This window comes from Heloderma suspectum, chromosome 7 (genome assembly GCF_057233095.1).
Source record: "Heloderma suspectum isolate Gila_16-S chromosome 7, 16-S_ref, whole genome shotgun sequence".
Taxonomy (NCBI): domain Eukaryota; kingdom Metazoa; phylum Chordata; class Lepidosauria; order Squamata; family Helodermatidae; genus Heloderma; species Heloderma suspectum.
Window position 1 is genome coordinate 22,574,547 of NC_139464.1, and position 19,758 is coordinate 22,594,304.

At 44.3% G+C, this 19,758-nt stretch overlaps 1 pseudogene across 1 annotated transcript; it reads left to right on the forward strand.

Annotated features, from left to right (window-relative positions):
* Nucleotides 1–1,991: 1,991 nt before the first annotated feature.
* On the forward strand, nucleotides 1,992–18,717 carry LOC146339400 (aldo-keto reductase family 1 member C3-like; annotated as a pseudogene). Its single transcript, XR_014784584.1, has 7 exons — nucleotides 1,992–2,179; nucleotides 5,820–5,987; nucleotides 11,489–11,605; nucleotides 13,871–13,950; nucleotides 15,917–16,039; nucleotides 17,930–18,039; nucleotides 18,666–18,717. The product of XR_014784584.1 is annotated as an aldo-keto reductase family 1 member C3-like (transcript).
* The last annotated feature ends 1,041 nt before the right edge of the window (nucleotides 18,718–19,758 follow it).

A 19,758-nucleotide genomic window follows, 5' to 3' on the forward strand; every position in this document is an offset into this window, starting at 1 on the left:
TGCGTGCAGTATTTCTTGCATGTGGCCCCTAGCTTTGTGTTGGGAATATTGCAGCCTCATCTGTACCTGCATTTTTGCTTTGGTAATACTGCAATCTTGTCTGTACTTGCATTTTTATGCAAGAATATTGTGAGAAAAGCCATTTTACCTTTTCACTAGAGAAGGGTCTAGTCTCTTTTTTTTAGCTATGTGTGCGTCTGGGACTGGTAATTGCTCATTCTGTTCTGCCTTCGTTTTTTTCTCTGCTAAATGCCTTTTTAACAGGAGGCAGCAATACCAAATAATGTGACCTGGGCAAATAAAATGGGTTTAAAGCTTTAGGATCATAAAGTTCAATTTCTCTGACAAACCAAGCTTCAGATGAAGCATCAGAAGAGAACCTTTGAATCAAACCCAGCAACTCCAAACAGGGTTGGGAAAAAGGTGAATATCCTCAAAAGTATTGTTCTGGAGACATTTCTACATCGGTATCTCTAGCAGCAGGATTTTGCTGGCTGGCAGTCTTGGGTTGACCTTTGTTTCTGCCCTGTTCAGCATCCTTGAAGCAGATTAGTCCACTGCATCCATTTCATAGGTAATCCACTTAACCAGGACCTGTGCTGCGCTGGAGGTCTTCAGCCAGTAAAGATCCATAAAGAACATGCTGTTTATCTGCCCGGAGGATAGAAGGAGAGACTCAGCTACTGCTGTTTAAAAATGGAACAGGTTAACTCTTAATGGAGTTGATGGAATCTTAATGAAAAGATTGGGAGTTGTCAGAGTGATGACTTGATACCCCAGTTAAATCTCTTCCTCCCCAAGTATTGCTCTGTTTGCCCCTGTTCTCTGTGTGGTGAGAAATTTCACCCAGCTTCGGTTTCCTTACAGAAGCAGGAGGCTTATGGCATTTTGCAAGATTTGCACTTATTTAGCACATCTGGACAGGTTGAGCATAGATGGAGAGCCCCAGTTTAACACTCCAGCGGATACCCCAAAGTTCACTGCTTTCACATCAGATCTCTTGAACAGGGGTGCACAATCTTTTTGGCCCTGAGGGCTGCATATGGTGCTGGCTTGGGGGTTGGGGGCTTCACAACCCCACACACATACATGTGCTCACACACACAGCAGCTGAGAGAAGGGAGCAAGCATCAGTCATGGCAGCACCCACCTGCCCCCTAATAGCACTGACCCTGAAGCAGGTAGAGAGGGGCGGGAGGGGACCCACCAATTGTTGGATAATAGGAACACATCCGCATGTTTCCAGACACTAGGAGGTGATAGAGAATATGTTGCATCAGCAGCCGCTTGTCTTGTTCATCCCTCTTTGTTGTCTGATTAGTTCCTTTTTCCTGCTCCCTCCCCTTCTTCCTGCCTCTGTAACGAAGCCATGCGGCTCTCTCCCTGAAGGAAGCAAGTAACCCTATCTCATTCCTTCACTTAGTTACATTCACACATCCTGCATTAGGGGGTGCTTGTAGTTAAACAATGTTAGATAGGGTTAGGGTTAGGGCTTTTTCTTCCCCATGTGAATGACTGCACTACAATTCGGGGGGGGGGGGGCGGGATTAGGATTTTTGCAAGGCTTTTGTTGGGTCATGTGTTTCTGGGCTTTGGGTAAGAAAATCTAAAGCACCTTCCTTCTTATAATTTCCTAGGACTGGGCTGAAGGGAGGGGTTCTTCTAATAGTGCTCAAAAACTCCCCAAGCATCTGGACAGACTAGGTGTGCCAGGTAGTTCATCCTGACTGGCGGCAGCCTATCAATACTCCTTTTTCCTGGGGAGCCCTTGTAAAGAAGGGGTCCACAAGAGGAAACGTCAATTGTCCTCCCCAGCCCAAACCTATCAGTATGGCAAAGGATTCTCCAAATGTATGTTGGGCTAATATTGATATAATTTCAGCAGCCTCTGGCACAAGATACTCAGTGTCTCCGCCCATCTGTCTTGTTTTTTCAGAATGTAACCTTTGCCACTCCTCTCTCATTCCTGCTGAAGATATTTTGTTAAACACACACACTCTGAACTGTTTTTTTCCTCACAGGTGTGTTTGCTTTCACAGGAGCCTGGTGAAATCTCAGCATTCAGTCAAGTCCCTAATAAGCACCTAAAGAGATGGCCCTTAGCAAAGAACATGGCATGACAATGAACGATGGCAACAAAATCCCCGTGCTTGGATTTGGCACCTATTTCCCAGATGCTGTAAGTAAATTGTTTGGATTCTCACTATTCTACAAGTAACAAGTGTTTTTGACTAGTTAATGTCTTGTCTTGATGACAAGTGGAGTAAGGGGGGTGGGGCTTGGATATTGCGAGAGGGGGCCCTGCACATACACTCAGAGGTGCCCTTAGGTAATTTTAAACTTTCGACTTAATGGTCAGTGGTGGGGGGCTCTTTAGATGGCAATGTGTAGTACTTCACTTACTTCAAAATGTGGTAAGTCAACCCTGCTAAGTTTGGGAACCATCCTGCTCGTTTGGGTGAGTCAGGCACTAGACCTCTGCCCCAAAGTCCTGCCGTAACGGTGCCCCTGCCCACACCCCTGCAACATCATTCAGTAGTGATTGCGCCACCCTAGGTCAGCAGGGTTGGCTGCAGGCTTTGCCTTTGCTGCAACAGTATTGCCTGAAGCCGTGCTCTAATTTTCCCACTAGCACACACTCTGACTGTTCTTATTCTGTTTTTGGATGGGCTGTGGTCAGGGTGGTTTCTGCTTGCCACAGCTTCCGTCTAAAGAATGAGAGCTTGTTTTTAAAAGTAGAAAATGTTCTGGTAGCAGCAATCATAACCAGTTTGCAGCCAGCGTTCCCCAGCGGTGGTAGTGTTCCAAATTCCACCCCCCTGACTTGCAAAGCTCTGCTTAGGGTGGAGTTTTGAAGGTTGCTATCACTGTTATGATACGTATGTGGTCCTTTAAAACAAACAAACAAAACCCTGTAGCTACTGTGACTGCGAGCACGGTAGAGCACTCAAATAACTTAAAAGGACTGTCCGTTTGTTAAGGCTGGAGGCTGAATCCTCCCTGGATAAGCCGCTTAGGGACAGACTCCCTCGGCCATTTGGTTATTGCTCCCCCACCCACACTTCCCATAGGGTGGCCAAAGAGGATCAGGCTCTGGCACCTTTAATAGTTGGGTAGAAGAGGGAATTTGCACGACAAGGTACACCACTGACATGGAGTGTGTGAGAAGGTTGGTTTTGCTCACGAACCGTGTGAGCATGCCCTGTTCGAAGCCCTGAATGCAATCGCGAGCACTGTTCTGCTGAAAATGTTCACAAATCGCCGAACATGTGCTCACGTTCGATTTGCGCAACTTTCCCATTTCGATTTTGCACAAATGGCCTAACTTGTGCATATTTCTCCATTGCGGACTGAAAGCCCCGCTTTACTCTATGGAGGAAAGTTGCACAAATTAGGACATTTTCATGAATTTCACATTCGATTGCTGCTCGATTTGCACAGTTTTCCCATTCAGGCAGAGTGAACAGTGACTGCAAACATGAACAGGAATCGGGCCCGAGATAAGCAGTGAGACAACGTTCAGAGAATCCTAGCGACCTCAAATACTGCTCATTCACCCACCCCTATGAAATTCGCTCTTCTACACAAGTATTAATGGTGCAAGAGCCTTGACTTCGTTAACATCTCCCCTCCCCCCGACATAGCTGCATGTACACACTGACCGCCTAGAGATTGGGGAATCCTTCCAGGATGCTGGGCAATGCATCCTCTTATTTAGTGCTGGGAAGGACGTTTGAGAGTGGTGGTGCCTTACTTTTTGCCTGGCTAGTGCTGCTACTTGAGGTTCCATCCCAGTGAACCAGCCCACCCTCCCCATCCACTGTTGCATCCTATAAGCTTCCTTCCCAGCGCTCCTCCGCTTGCCATGAGCGCCATGAGTATTCCAGAGGGAGCCCCTTGTACAGGAGCCTCTCGAGCATCGTATCCTTGCAGGTGCGATGCCTGGTGCCTGCCGTGTGATTTGTGCATTGCGAAGCACAGCGCAAGGTGCCACATTTGATCTGGTATGCCCACATTGCGCAAGTACCTGTCATGACACTGAGGCCAGGAGAGAAGCAATGCTCCACATGGCGCTGCTCTTCATACATGAGGTGTCCTCGGCCTTCAGATTCACCAGCAAATCATACTTCGTACAAGTCTTGTAACATTTGCATCTGGGGAATGCAGTCCCCAGTGTGAATTCTTCCAGGGGGTCAAGGTCTCATGTACGATTTCTCTGAGCAGTGTTACAGTGTTTGTGGGCAGTTGTCTTTTAACCTTTGTACAGTGTGAACAGTGCCTGCTTTTGATTTTATAGAAGAGTAAAATATTAGCCAGAATTGCCAGGCATTTTAAATATTAGGCTGCTGAGAATAAATGGTAGGGATTAAATATTTCTTATTTCTGAAAGCTGACTATCGTCGCAAATTGATGCTAGAGGGGCCTTACATGTTACCTAGAAAGGTTTCATGTATGATCTTACATCTCACAACTACATTTCCATAAAAGAAGAGTTTTTACTAGGGCTGTTTAGAAGGAAGAATGTTTAGCCCGATGACAAATTCTGGAGACTGTTTTGGTTGGTCCTGATAAAGCCACTGCTCAACTGTGGATTTTGAATATTTCATTTGGAAACCAAAACAAACAATGTAGAGAAATCCAGGGTTGAACAGCCAAAGGTCAGGGAAAACTGATTCCAGCAACTTAGGGGAAGAAGCTTGATTTGCCAGACAAAAAGTGGGCAGTTGATACTGGATAGTTAATTATAAAGGCAGTATTTTGGCTGCTGTTCAAAGAAAGTTTGAGACACGCTGGGAAGTTTCTGGTATATTTTTAAGGAAATGGCCTGTATTTAAATAAAGATGAATTTGGTAGCAGGAGATGAAGAATAAGACAAAGCACCCAAAATTGCATTCCTAAGAAAATGCATCTGAGGAAGTTGGGTGGGATATACCTAGGATATGCCTACCTAGGGAGGTGGTGGGCTCTCCCACCCTGGAGGCATTCAAGATGAGGCTGGACAGCCATCTGTCAGGGATTCTCTGACTTGGTTTCCTGCATTGAGCAAGACTCAATGGCCTTGTAGGCCCCTTCCAACCCTACTATTCTATGATTCTGTATAAATCACATCAATAAATAAATTGCATTTAAGCCACAGGAGAAGACAAAAGTAGTTGAAACACATCCTTAATTAAAATTTGAAATTTTAGTTCGCAATCTTTATACCTTAATTTAGGCCATTGTGGTAGCTTCATTGTGATGCATGAAAGCTTGTCAGTAAAACATTGAGCTAACAATGTTTTAAATGTATGTGCTGAACCCTTAGCATTTGATTAAGCTTTAGGAGAATTGTTCATCCCACTTAACTGCTTGATGTTAATGCTGTATCAAGTCCCAAGTTGGAACCCTGGGCTAACATTGAGGCCACTGCCTTATCCAGCCAGGTTGTAGCACTAGAGCTAGGTCAGCTCCTTTATCCAGGGTTACAGTTTATTCTCACTACAACTCTGTAAAGTAGGTTAGGCTGAATAAAAGTGATTAGGCCAAAGATACCCCGAGAACATCATGGCTGAGTGGAAATTTGGACCCAGGCCACCTCAGTTCTAGTCTGACACTGTAACCAGTACACCATACTGGTTCTCAGTATTAAGTGTGGGTACCTTTTTGAAGAAGAAACAAGGGTTGTATCTAGACCATCATACTTAGAGTAGATCTAATGAAATCAATGAGAATTTAGTCATGACTAACTTAGGTTCCATTGATTTCAATGGATCTACTTTAAGCCTGGTGAAGTTTGGATCCAACCCACTGAGTAGTATTTTCATCTTTTCAACTGGCAGATTCAAAAAACTAAGTGTGAGGAGGCTACAAAGATAGCTATAGAAGTTGGCTTCCGCCATATTGATGGAGCATATGTATACAAGACTGAGGATCAAGTTGGACGTGCCATTTGTGAGAAGATTGCAAATGGAACAGTAAAAAGGGAAGACATTTTCTACACTGGAAAGGTAAGCAAGTTTGAATTTCTTTTTTTAATGAATAAAACATAACAAGTGCATCATAGAAAAATCATTATTCATTTACATATTTCACAGACATTATGAGCATTTTCTACACCAGGCTAAAATCCCACAACTTTACTGGGGCTTTCTGCTTCTGTTTTAAATGCAGGATCATGACCAGCTCCCTTTACATGCGCTTTCCTCCCCAACTCTTTCCCCCGTTATCTGTGTGTTCTATGTGTTTCATTATACAGTCACTAGATGGTACTGTGGTCTAGTTCCTCTTATTGCACGACTTCCTCTTTTCAGGAGGAAACTCAGTGCGCTGTAATTTGATAGCTTATTATCTATCAAATATAGACGGGTTGCACCTCACAAAGGATGGGAAGAATGTGTTTGGCCACAGCATGAAGAACTTCATCAGGAGGGCTTTGAATTCTACGGGGAAGGGAGATGTAATGTTGGGGGTAACAATGGACATGGGCGCATGCACTGCAACGGAGAGAACAGCTCTGATAGCGCCCAATAATAGTCTTCAGACACATGTAGGAAGAAAGCCAGACTATGAAGCACATGGTCTTCGATGTCTATATACTAATGCCTAGAGTATGGGAAACAAACAGAACGAACTTGAACTCTTAATACAAGAGGGAAATTATGACCTGATAGGTATAACTGAGACTTGGTGGGATGACTCTCATGACTGGAATACAGCAATTGAAGGATATAACTTGTTCAAAAACAACAGGAGGAACAGAAAGGGAGGTGGGGTTGCACTGTATGTGAAAAATACATATCTCTGCACAGAAATACAGGAGGATGAGCTTGATAGCCCCATCGAGAGCATCTGGGTTGAAATAAATGGAGCAAAGAATAACCGGAACCTGGTGGTTGGAGTCTACTACCGGCCACCCAATCAAGGAGAAGACAAGGATGAAACTTTTGAAAAGCAAATAGCCAGTGTTTTAAGGAAGCATGATGTAGTAGTAATGGAGGACTTCAGTTTCCCCGATATTTGTTGGGAGACAAATTCTGCAAAACATGGCCCCTCCAGGAAATTCCTGACTTGTGTGGCGGATAACTTCCTCCTACAGAAAGTAGAGGAAGGAACTAGAGGATCGGCTATCCTTGACTTGATCCTAACCAACAGAGGTGACTTAGTGGATAAAGTAGCAGTTACAGGAACTCTGGGGGAAAGCGACCATGTTGCGCTTGAGTTCTTGGTTCTGAGGGAAGCAAAAGCCAAGGGTAGTCAAACGCGTACCCTGGATTTTAGGAAAGCTGATTTTAATAAACTCAGAACAATGATCGGTAAGGTCCCATGGCAAGCAACGCTAACGAGAAAAGGAGTCCAAGATGGGTGGGAGCTTTTAAAGGAGGAAATTCTCAAGGCACAATCACAAACAATTCCAACAAGAAGAAAAGGTGGAAGACAACAGAAGAAGCCAATGTGGCTTCACAAAAAGCTTAGGGATGACCTGAAAACAAAAAAGGACACATATAGGAAGTGGAAAGAAGGCCAAGTAACAAAGGAAGAGTACAGGCAGATAGCACAGAATTGCAGGGATGGCGTCAGGAAGGCTAAAGCTGAGAATGAGCTGAGGTTAGCAAGGGATGTTAAAAACAACAAAAAGGCTTTCTTCAGCTACGTGCATAGTAAAAGGCAGAGGAAAGAAATGGTGGTTCAGCTATTAAATAAGGATGGCAAAATGATAACAGATGACAAAGAAAAGGCAGAAGTGCTCAATTCCTGCTTTGGCTCAGTCTTCTCCCAAAAGAGGGTCTATGACCCCCCCTGGCAAAGGCGAAGTACAGGCTGAAGGGGCAGGATTGCAGCTTGAGATCGATAGGCATATGGTCAAGGAACACCTAATGACTTTGAATGAGTTCAAATCTCCAGGGCCAGATGAACTGCATCCGAGAGTCATAAAGGAACTGGCAGAAGAACTCTCAGAACCGCTGTCTATTCTCTTTGAGAAATCATGGAGGATGGGGGAAGTGCCAGATGGCTGGAGGAGGGCTAACGTTGTCCCTATCTTCAAAAAGGGTAAAAAGGAGGAACCTGGGAACTACAGACCAGTCAGTCTGACATCAATCCCTGGGAAAATTCTGGAGCAGATGATAAAGGAATCCATCTGGAAGCACCTTGACAACAATGCCATGATTACTCAAAGCCAACATGGATTTGTCAAAAACAAGTCCTGCCAGACAAATCTGATCTCATTTTCTGATCAAGTAACCTCCCTTGTAGACCGTGGGAATGCTGTAGACATCATATACCTCGACTTCAGCAAAGCTTTCAACAAAGTGCCCCATGATATCCTGATGAGCAAACTAGCTCAAAGTGGGCTAGATGAAACAACGATCCGGTGGATCCACAGTTGGCTACAGAATCGGACTCAAAGAGTGCTTATCAATGGGACCTTCTCCAACTGGGGAGAGGTAACGAGTGGGGTACCGCAGGGTTCAGTCCTGGACCCAGTGCTCTTCAACATTTTTATTAACAACTTGGAGGAGGAGGTGCAGGGAATGCTGATCAAATTTGCAGATGACACAAAATTGGACGGGATAGCTAATACTTTGGAAGACAGAAACAAAATTCAAAGTGATCTGGATAGACTGGAGTGCTGGACAGAAAACAACAGAATGACATTTAATAGAGAGAAATGCCAAGTTCTGCACCTAGGAAAAAGAAACCAAATGCACAGTTACAAGATGGGGGATATGTGGCTCAACCACACTACAAGCGAGAAGGATCTTGGAATTGTTGTCGGTCACAAGCTGAATATGAGCCAACAATGTGATGTGGCTGCAAAAAAGGCCAATGCTATTTGGGGCTGTATTAATAGAAGCATAGCTTCCAAATCCCGGGAAGTACTAGTTCCCCTCTACTCAGCACTGGTTAGGCCTCATCTGGAGTACTGTGTCCAGTTCTGGGCACCACACTTTAAGAAGGATGCAGACAAACTGGAGAGGGTTCAGAGGAGGGCAACAAAGATGATCAGGGGACTGGAAACAAAGCCCTATGAAGAGAGACTGCAAGAACTGGGCATGTTTAGCCTTGAGAAGAGAAGACTGAGGGGAGATATGATAGCGCTCTTCAAGTACTTGAAAGGTTGTCACAGAGAAGAAGGCCAGGATCTCTTCTTGATCACCCCAGAGTGCAGGACACGGAATAATGGGCTCAAGTTACAGGAAGCCAGATTCCGGCTGAACATCAGGAAAAACTTCCTGACTGTTAGAGCAATACGACAATGGAACCAATGACCTAGGGAGGTGGTGGGCTCTCCCACACTGGAGGCCTTCAAGATGAGGCTGGACAGCCATTTGTCAGGGATGTTCTGACTTGGATTCCTGCATTGAGCAGGGGGTTGGACTCGATGGCCTTGTAGGCCCCTTCCAACCCTACTATTCTATGATTCTATGATTCTATCTCCTATCTTTTAAAAAAATGGGATAAAGGTAATTTAGCACGGGAAATGCTCTGGAGCTTGATGACATCATGTAAAAGACCTGCAAACTTCAGTGAGTAACTAGTCTCAATAGGATAAAAGCCCTGTGTGGAGTAGCCCTACATATGATAACAAAAGAAGATCATTATGCTAGTTTAAAGGTTATAAATTAGTACTATATTAATTATTAGCAAGAATGAATTTGAATGTTCTTAAAGCAGTCGGTGTTTATTCCTCTGCTTTTCTGGTTATCAGAAAGACACCCATTTATTCAGAAAGTTGAAGGTGGAATGACAGCAACAGCTGTTCAGGTGGGCAAAAAGTCACCTGTCCCTTACTGTGGCATCTCCCATCTTTACAGACTAGGGTAATTTTGCATTACAGTGCAGGCTGGCTCAAAACAACAGCAAAAATTCAATTGATTTTTCAGAATACCATTCTTGTATGACCTTCTGCTGCGCACAACATAATATTACAGTGCAATCCTATGGCCCTAGGATAGATGGGGAATCCCCTCTGAGGCCAGAGAACAGCATGGCTGGCTGGGGAATACTGGGAATAGTAGGACTTTTTTCTGTCTGGACACGCAGATGATTGCACTCTTATAAACAGAACTTTAGACAGTTCATTGTTTAGGAGTGACGATCAGAGACCGTTTTGTAGCTAGCAATTTCTACAAGGTAATGGGATTGTAGAGCATAAAAGCTGAGGAAATTTAAATAGAAACACACAGGTTCCTCTATCAGAACTTCCCTGGCTTGTTGCTCAAGAAAAATTCTAACCACCTCATCTTTTCTGTTCCTTTGGGAAAGCTCAAAAAGACGATCTGGGTAAGAAAATTTTGATTTAATTAAAAAAGCTAACTCCTCCTCAAATATTTTCAGAAATCTTTTGAAACGTTTTTTGTGTCTAACACTGTTTCTGTTTTTTGGTGTATATTCTGTGCTTTCATACCAGATCTTGTTATTTTGCAAATATTATTTGATGTTTTGAAGAACTAAATTTTTATAAAGACCTTCCCTCAAGTTTTTATTTATTTATGTATTTATTAAATTTCTTAATCGCCCATCTGGCTAGTCACCTGGCCACTCTGGGCGATGTACACAATATAAACAATAAAATTACATATTCAAACATTATATTCTAAAATACCCTAACCCACCCCAAATGCCTGCCTGAACAACCAGGTTTTCAATGCGTGGCGGAAGCTCAGTAGAGAGGGGGCATGGCAAAGTCCTCTAGGGAGGGAGTTCCAGAAGGTGGGGGCCACCACAGAAAAGGCCTTCTCCCTCGTCCTTACCAGCCTAGCTATCCTGACTGATGGGACAGAGAGAAGGCCATACGAGGCTGATCTTGTTGAGCAGCCTGTCTGGTATTGTTGGAGGCGCTCCTTGAGATAGGGTGGGCCGGAACCGTATAGCATTTTAAAAGTCAAACCCAAAGGCCAAACCCTGAATTTGGCCTGGAAAACAACTGGTAGCCAGTGCAACTCCTTCAGCACCGGAGTGATATTGTAGCAGCCATATCGGGGGTCAGACTAAGTAGCCTCATGCAGTCTCATGCTTCATGTTCTTGAAGCGTGAGACTGCATACTAAGTAGCCACAATAATGTAATAGTTCTTTAAGATGAAAAAATGTAACTAGAAGGAGAAGAGCCTATCCCAAATGTGCGTCATTGGGACTAGTGTAGGGCAGAAAGGTTTAAGTAAGTGAGTTTAACTTGAAAAAAGACAAATGAAGAGACAAGGCTGGTGTATATGATCACACCGGCGGCTGCCTGTAATCAGGCGAGCCGCCACATTCTGAATTTTTTAATTTTTTTGAATTCATATTGTCTGTACAAATTCCTGCTAGACCTGAGGAGTTGGTGCGCATGTTCTTCATGGGAAATCTGATACGTCCTCCTTAACAGAAGTAACTCATGATTTGCTTGGATGCTGGAGTGTGAGAAAGTATTATAAGAAGCAAAATGCAGCAAGGCTAAGATCGCTCCCACCTGAAGCCCTAAAATTCTATGGGTGTTTGAAAGAATAAACATCTGTAAATTTTTGATAGCTTTGGAATACCTTCCATCGACCCGAGTTGGTTTGGACGTGCCTAGACCAATCGCTGAAGAAGCTCCAATTTGACTATATGGATCTATTCATAATCCATGCTCCTTATTCTCTAAAGGTAAACATTTCTTGCATTCTTTGTAAAGCCCCATGTACGTAGCTGCCATTATATAAATTATTGGTATTATTACTATTATTTTATTATTAATAGTAATGGTAATATACACTTTCCCTGACCTAGCATCTTCCAGAGGCTTTGGACTACAGCAGCCATCAGCCCCAGCCAGCATGCCCAATGGTCATGGACGATGTGTGTTGTAGTCCAAAACATTTGGAGGGCACTAGGTTGTGGAAGGCTAAGGGTAGAATATTTTAGCGGAATAAAACAGACAAGCTACTATGTAAGAAAGGACTAAAGATATATCTGCACTACAATCATATAAACTAGTTTATACTAGTTTAGGTGTCATGGCTTTTCCCAAAGAATCCTGGGTACTGTAATTTTGGTGAAGGTGTTGAAAATTCTCACAGAAGTTTCCAGGATTCCCTGGGAATGCTTATTTCCGCCACTTTAAATATGTAGTTCATTTATCCCTTTTGGGTGTATTTGGTGTAACATCCTTTGAGTTGCCGGGAACTGATTTTGTGTGTTGAAACGTACAATACTTATTTAGAAAAATGTAATTTTCAGAATTCAGTTATGGAGCTCTCACTTTTCATGTAATTTGGCTCTTTGTTATTCACTGAGGAATGGAGGTGCAGGGAGACCTGTGGGGTAGAGAAGTACAAAAAGCGGGGGTCGCTCTGACAAGAGGATGCAGACAGACCAATAGATGGGTTGCAGAAAGATCTGTGTTGCAGGGGAAGCAGAAAAAGACAGGGGCCCCATCTATATGGCACTGCTTTGACTCCCCACCCCGTCACAACTGTGCAGCAATGCGGCTTCGAGTCAACGTGCTCTGCAGTACACTCGTGATGTACTGCGTGCTTCCCTAACAGACTCGCCATGCCCTTTTCTTTTGCCATTTTACTGAAATGCGCAGCTGTGCAGTCCCGTGAGTGTGGGGGTGCGACACTTCAGTGGCTGTTTTGTATTTGAGGGGCTCTGCTGTGCCTTTCCGTCCCGTTTTAGGTAAAAAGTGGGTGTTTTGTGCACCTTCATTTCCACACCATCAGTTTGACAGTTCCCCAGCCTGAGACTCTCGCAATGGTTCACACTCACACAAATGTGAGCACTACATGCTTAGCCATCGCTCCAAAATGGTGGCCGGAGCAACGCTGGTCGTTCCCCAAGACCCTCCCCCTGCCCCTGGCCATTGGGTACTGAGTCCACAACCGTTGTGAAGATACAAAGCTGCAAAATTGTGCAAAAGTGTGATTGAATAGATGAAAACGCCCCTCTGTGCTTCTGTAACTGCGCAGCTGCAAAGCGATGGGGGGAGCAAAGGGGCGTCACAGAGTGACGCAGGCACTATGCACACCTACAACATACCCACTACAAAATGTGAAGTCGGTTTAGGGAAGGAACAGACAGCTCCAAACTGAGGGGAAACCCCCAGTAAACCCCGAAAATCGCAGTAAAACGACTCCTTGGAACTCCGCATTTTCCGGGTGAAAACCACAGATGGCTGTGAAGTCACGACTGTGCCATCTATTACGAGGGACCTCGACTTGCACCCGTCCCGGAGTAAAAGCCCGGTGTAGATGGGGCCAGGGGTAATGGAGATCGGATGCAGACCTGTGTAGAAAGAGATGGGTTTTTTTCTACAGGGCACAGATAAAAAAGGTGACTGGTTAAAAGCAAATACTGAATTAAAATAGTCAGAATTTTTTTTTTCCATGGATGAAGTAGCACTGACAAATGAATTGGCAAAAATGAATTGACAAAAATGTGAAATGTGCCCTTCATGGTTTGCGTTTTCCCCACATTCCTGTACTATGCTATCAGCCTCCACTATGTTAACTCCCTTTCCGTTGCTATCCTTTGAACTATGTGTACAGCTTTAAAGAGACAAGAAGTAAGAAATCACTTGTACCAATAATTTAGATCTAAGGTGTCTGAGCCTCCTGTGGCACAGAGTGGCAGTATTGCAACCAAAACTCTCCCCACGACCTGAGTTCGATCCCAGTGGAAGCCGGGTCTCAGGTAGCCGGCTCAGGTCGACTCAGCCTTCCATCCTTCCGAGGTCAGTAAAATGAGCACCCAGCTTGCTGGGGGAAAGGTAGTCACGACTGGGGAAGGCAATGGCAAACCACCCCGCTATAGTCTGCCATGAAAACGCCAGCGCAAGCATCGTCCCTCTAGGGTTCAGTAATGACCCGGTGCTTGCACAGGAGGAACCTTTCCTTTGAGGTGTATTTATTCCCCTCTTTTTCTTTCCAGCCTGGACCAGACTTAATTCCCATGGGAGAAAATAAAAAACTTATTTTTGACAATGCGGAGATCTTCGTAAAACATAGGAGGTAGGTGCCTGTGATTACGCAAAAAATGTGTGAGACTGACAATTCTGCCAAACACGCCTCTCCTCATCAGTTCCCCCCGTGTTTTTGGAGATCCACACTACATCTTGCTCTTTTGCTGTGTCTCACTCTTCCTTCCCAATGGGCAAAATGGGATCATGAACTTTACAGGGTCCTTATGTGGTAGTATAAAAAGGGAATTAAAATTTGCTCCATCTATATTTGCTATTAAAAATGGCAGCTGGGCCTTGCAAGTGAACCACCATACCGAAACCTTCCCTAGCTTTGCTATATTTTGGGGCGGCCGTGTTTTGCTTCTAGATGGAAAAGTACTCAGCCACCCAAGTTTGATAAAAAAAAATGTTAGGCCAGAGGTGGTCCTTCCCAAGCTGAGTGTGACTGCTTGGTTTATTTTTCAGCATCCCACAAGAAAGGAATGAATTAAAAATCTAATGCCTCATGGGGGCTCAAAGGACTCAGGCACAGAAGAGGCTGCCCACTTCATCTCTGGATGATGCCCTGTTCTGGCTTTTCCTCCTTCCAGTCAGCCTCTACTGAGGCAGGTAATGTTAAGATGTCTCTGCACTGGAAGCAACTGAATAATTCAATTATTCTAGGTGCAGAGACATAGCACAAGTACCTGCCATCAGAGGAGAAATGTCTAGAACAGTGACTCACACAAGGGCTCTTCTTGAAGGCTAGTAGTTCTTGCTATTACACATTCTAAAAGCTATTACACATTCTATTACACATTCTAAAAGTAGTTCTTGCTATTACACATTCTAAAAGTAAATTTTCTGGGTGATATGAGTGTAGGGATGTACACATTGTGTGAAATCCATTCCACCTGTGTTTCACGGATTGTCCGGTGCCTTTCATTCCATTGTATGCCCATCCCAGAATCAGATTTGTTTGTTTCCAAATTTATGTAGATGAGCATTTGCACAATTTTGCATGTGTGGAAATGTGCAAATTCTCCCCAAATGCGCATTTTCACACTTTAGTTTATGGGGGAAATGCGCATTTTTGGCCATTTTTTAATTTTGTGTATTTTTCTACGATAAATTTGTGGAAAATTTGGGAAAGTTAGAAAAATGGGCTACAAGTCTGAGGAATCTGCCCAACAGGGAAAAAGCTGGTCCGCTGCAGAATCTATGACTCAGACTCATGAAAGTCCGAACTCATTTGGTTCTGTTCCGGATTTCTCCGATATCCCTATATGACTGTGGCTCCATTTTGAATTCAGAAAAAAGTATGACCTTGGCTTTCAGAAATCTGAGCAACACCATTATGTTCGTCATTTATTAAAATATTTCTAAACTGCCCTTCGACTTTTTGGATACCAGGGCGATGTATGAAGGCGTGGCCAATGAACCATACAAAATGACAAAAAGTAATGACCAAATTAGTCATGCAAAAAGATATAAGTAATAAAACAACAAACATCATCATAATCAAAGAGCAGCAAAACTAAAAGAGGCTAACAGGCATATCTAAACTAAAATGCCTGGGCGAATAAAAAAAGTTTTAACCTGATGCTGAAAAGACTGTACTGTTGGTGGCAGTCATATTTCTGGGGTGGGGGGGGGGGCATTGCAGTCAAGGTGTCACCACAGAGAAGGTGCTTTCCCTTGTGATCACGCAACACACCTCCGCTAATTGGAGGTACCTGGAGACAAGCCTTCCCTGACTATCTTAAGGCAATGAGCAGGTTGGCATAGAGCAGCCTGTGTTTTAGACATCTGCCCCAGTCAGCATGACCAATGGTTAGGAATGCTGGGAATTGTAGTCCAAAACATCTGGGAGGGGCACCAGGTGAGGGAAGACTGATACAGGGAGAGGTGCTCCTTCAGGTTTTTGGGTCCCAAGGCATTTAGAGCTTTAAAGGTGAGTACCAGCACCTTGAACTGGGCTTGGAAATGAATAGGAGTTATAAGCGTTACCAAAGATGCCATGTTTTCTTTCCCAGGCAATGGAGACATGCAAAAATGCAGGCTTGGTGAAGTCTATTGGAGTGCCCAACTTCAACTAGAAGCAGCTGGAAATGATCCTGAACAAGCCAGGACTGAAATACAGGCCTGCCGTAAACCAGGTGACGTGCGATTGCCTCGTGGCGGGGTGTTCCAAGCATTGCCAAAGGCTTATGTATTATGGGGCTGGGCTGGGCTGAGGACGGTTGATGGGATGAGCACAAAAAGTCACTGCCTAGGAAACAGGGACAACCCTATCATTAGGCAGAGTGAAGCAGTCACCTCAGGTGGCAGATGCTGGGTGTTGGAGGAGACAGCTGGGGCCATGTCGCTAGCTAGCCTGCGGCCTCCAGGTGCAATGGAGGATGCTGTCCCATTGTCAGTGCTGAAGAAAGATTCAACCCACCAGTCCATTTGGCTTTTGTGCATGGAATGGGAGTGGGCGCCATCTTGTTCTTTGCCTCAGGCAGCAAATCATCTTGGGAAGGCCATGTTGGGAAAGATGGCTTAAGGCTAGAAGGGTGCAAAGAGATACACTGTATGGTAGCTACCATCCCTTGATCGCTTCAACATACGCAGCTGTGCCTGCGTTATTAGTCAGACCACAGTGGCTTAGTCAGAGACTGTGCATAGTTGAGTTGTGTAAGTAGTTGTAATGTGTTGAAAATAGGATGTGCACAGGTGCTGTCTGCCAATACCACAGAGCAGCTTTCCCCAATCTGGTGACCTCCAGATGTGTTGGACTGCAACCCCCAACATTCCCAGCCAGCCATGCGCACGTGTGCGCATGCATGCACGCACACACACACGTGCACACCCCTTTCATACGTGATACAGAAATAAAAGAAGAATAGAACTAGCTTACTATATTCACCGGTGAAGGATCTGCCTTACTTCAAGGCCCATTGTATAGGATTGAAAAGACCCTAGGAATCTTGACTGAAGGCAAAACATGGCATCTGGGGCAAAGCTCTGTTTTATACACTTGTGCTATGCTAATTTCCATGCCTATTTCCATACTTGGCAACTATTATGTTATAAGCTGGCTGGTGCTCATAAGGTGGTCTAGCTCCTTCTAAGCCCCTTACTCTAAATCTGTTATATACTCACATCATTGCTGACGTCTTTGTGAATTCTAAAGAAAGTTGAAAAGTCCCCAGCTTCTCCTTAAGCATCCTGTGTCTTTACCCTGTGGTTGACAAAAAAACTGTTAAAAAAAAAAAAAAGGTTCATCAACCACAAGCTTTCCCCTATAAACTTCGTTCTTTAACAAAGTCAGATAACTCTGCTACCAAACAGTCACTTCCCAAAATTCGCTGTGGCTCAGACTAGGCTCATAGAACCATTTTTTGATCAGGCCTATAGAACCAATCTTTGACTGTCTTAGCTATCCCTCCTACACTTATCTATACTAACTTATGCTATGTGTGCTACTCTTATATGTAAGCAAAACTTTATGACAGGTTCTGCCTTAAATAAGCTCAGTTAAAATGCCTTTTAAACTTCTTAAAACTGAGTCATGAACTGGAAATAAAAATGAGGCTGCAATCCTAACCATGCTTACTTGAAAGCTGCCTCCATCAAAGATCAATACGACCTTACATCAGAGGAAATATGTTTACTATGGGAGTGTTATTGTGAAATATCCCCTTGCTCCTCTGTCAGAAATGTTTGTTCCTTCTGTGCCTGCCCTCCAATATATACTTTTGCAGTCTACCATAGACTGACAAATAGAGTGACAGGAGAACATGGTAGGAAAAAACATGTGTCCATTCCCAGATAAAATGCCATATCCTTCACTGATGAGTGGGGTGACCCTGCAAACAGCACACCTAAGAATGGTCCTTTAAATACACCAGAAAACACAATGTACATTTTAAAAACACACATACACACAAACACTTGTCATCATAATGGGATGATGTATTTCTCTTTCTTTTATCTCATTGTGCTCTTGTTCATATCACCCAACATCTCACTTTTGAGTTGTGTTGGGGGTGGTGATTTTGCAGGTTGAATGCCATGTTTATCGGAACCAGAGTAAGATGCTGGACTTCTGCAAATCAAACGAAATCCTTGTCAAAGGATATAGTGTCTTGGGTTCCCAGAGGCATCCTTTATGGTAAGAGAGGAAGGGTGCGTTTCTGTGCGTGTCTGTGTGCATGTGTGTGTGTGTGAGTCTGTGTGTGTGTGTGTGCGCGCATGTGTGTGAATATCTGTGTGTGAATTCTTGCCTACTTTTGCCTCTAGCCCCAAGGCCAGTGTCATGGGTAGGCATGGTTGGGCACCTGCCGAGGGCCCACACCCCAGCAGGGGTCCACTGTCAAGAGCCCCCTGGAGTTACTCCTCCTCTTCACCATTTCAGCCTGCTTCCTCACCAGCCTCTCGCTCTGTCCTAGACAATGATGGTGGTGAGGAGGAGGAGCAGTAAATGCTAATACCTACTTGCTCACGGGCTCTCTGCCTGCCAAGCAAGGAAATGGTGGTAGCAATAATGAGAAGGAGGATGAGAAGCAAGAGCAGCTGGTGACAAAGGTGGTAAGAAGCTACAGTCACTGAGGGAGGGGGCCCAGTGAGGGTGTCTCGCCCAAGAGCCCTCAAAAATCTGGAGCTGACACTGCCTGCCCCCATCCAGTAGGAATGTGCCCCCCAAGGGCTTGCCTGTGGGCAAATGTACACCCTCACGCTCCCCACCTCTGCCCCTAGATTATCTCAGGGACTGCCTATGCCCACATAAATCTACTCCAGCCTTGAGATCGGCATTGGAGGCCCTGCTCCCAGCTCCACGATTGAGATCTGACTAGCAGGTGCCCGAGTCAGGGCCTTTTCAGTGATGGCCCCACAATTGTGGAACTCTTTCCCTAGAAAAATTAACCAAGCCCCTCCCTTTCTATGTTTAGGCATACTCAGAAAATCCATCCTCTTGCAGAAGGTTTTTATAACTGTTTGGCTTTTGTTGGACTTCTGTCTTAAAATGCTGTTCTTTTAATTTCATTGTTTATTCTTATGAGTTTGGGTATTGCTTTTAAATCATACCTATACTATTTTTATTGTATTTAAGCCACTTTGTTCAGACTTTCATGCCTTGAAAAGCTTGAGGCGCAAAGCTGGACTGAGTTCATTATTCTTATACAGGATTGACAGAAGAGTGGGATACTGAATACCTAAATTAAATTAAATTAACCAACCAGCTAAGGCTTAAGTACAACATACTTCAGATACACTAGGCAAGACTTGCATTAATTTAGGAGATATTTATTTTTGACACCAGAAATGTTCCCCCTTTCCATGTGGATCTCTGACATGACCAAGGAAAGCACTCCTGTCCTGCTTGAAGAGCCTGTGTTGGCTGAGATTGCCAAGAAGTACAACCAAACCATGGCTCTCGTGGCTTTACACTACCAGATACAGCGTAGCCTCGTGGTCCTTTTGAAATCTTATACCAAAAAAGCGGATTGAAGAAAACATCAAGGTAAAGCAGTGAAGAGATGACAGTGCGGCTGAGAAGGTACCTGCACCAGCTGTACCCCCACATCCCATAATAAGTCCTGAGATATATTAGGAATAGATGGTGAAGGTTTGTGTACCATGCTGGACGGTCTTCAAGATCTTGGGCAAGAAAAATCAGGGTCACTTCCTTCCTCTTTCCTTTTTCCCTCTCCCTTTCCTCTTTTTTCCCTTGTGTCACCTCCTAAAGGATGAAACATTTTGATTGTAAACTACTTGGGGCAGGGACCTGTCTTTCCAATATTTGAAAGGCAGTCATGCAGAAGATGGAGCAGACTTGGTCTGTGTTGCTTCAGAGGGCAGGACTAGAATCAATGGGTAGTAATTGCAAGGG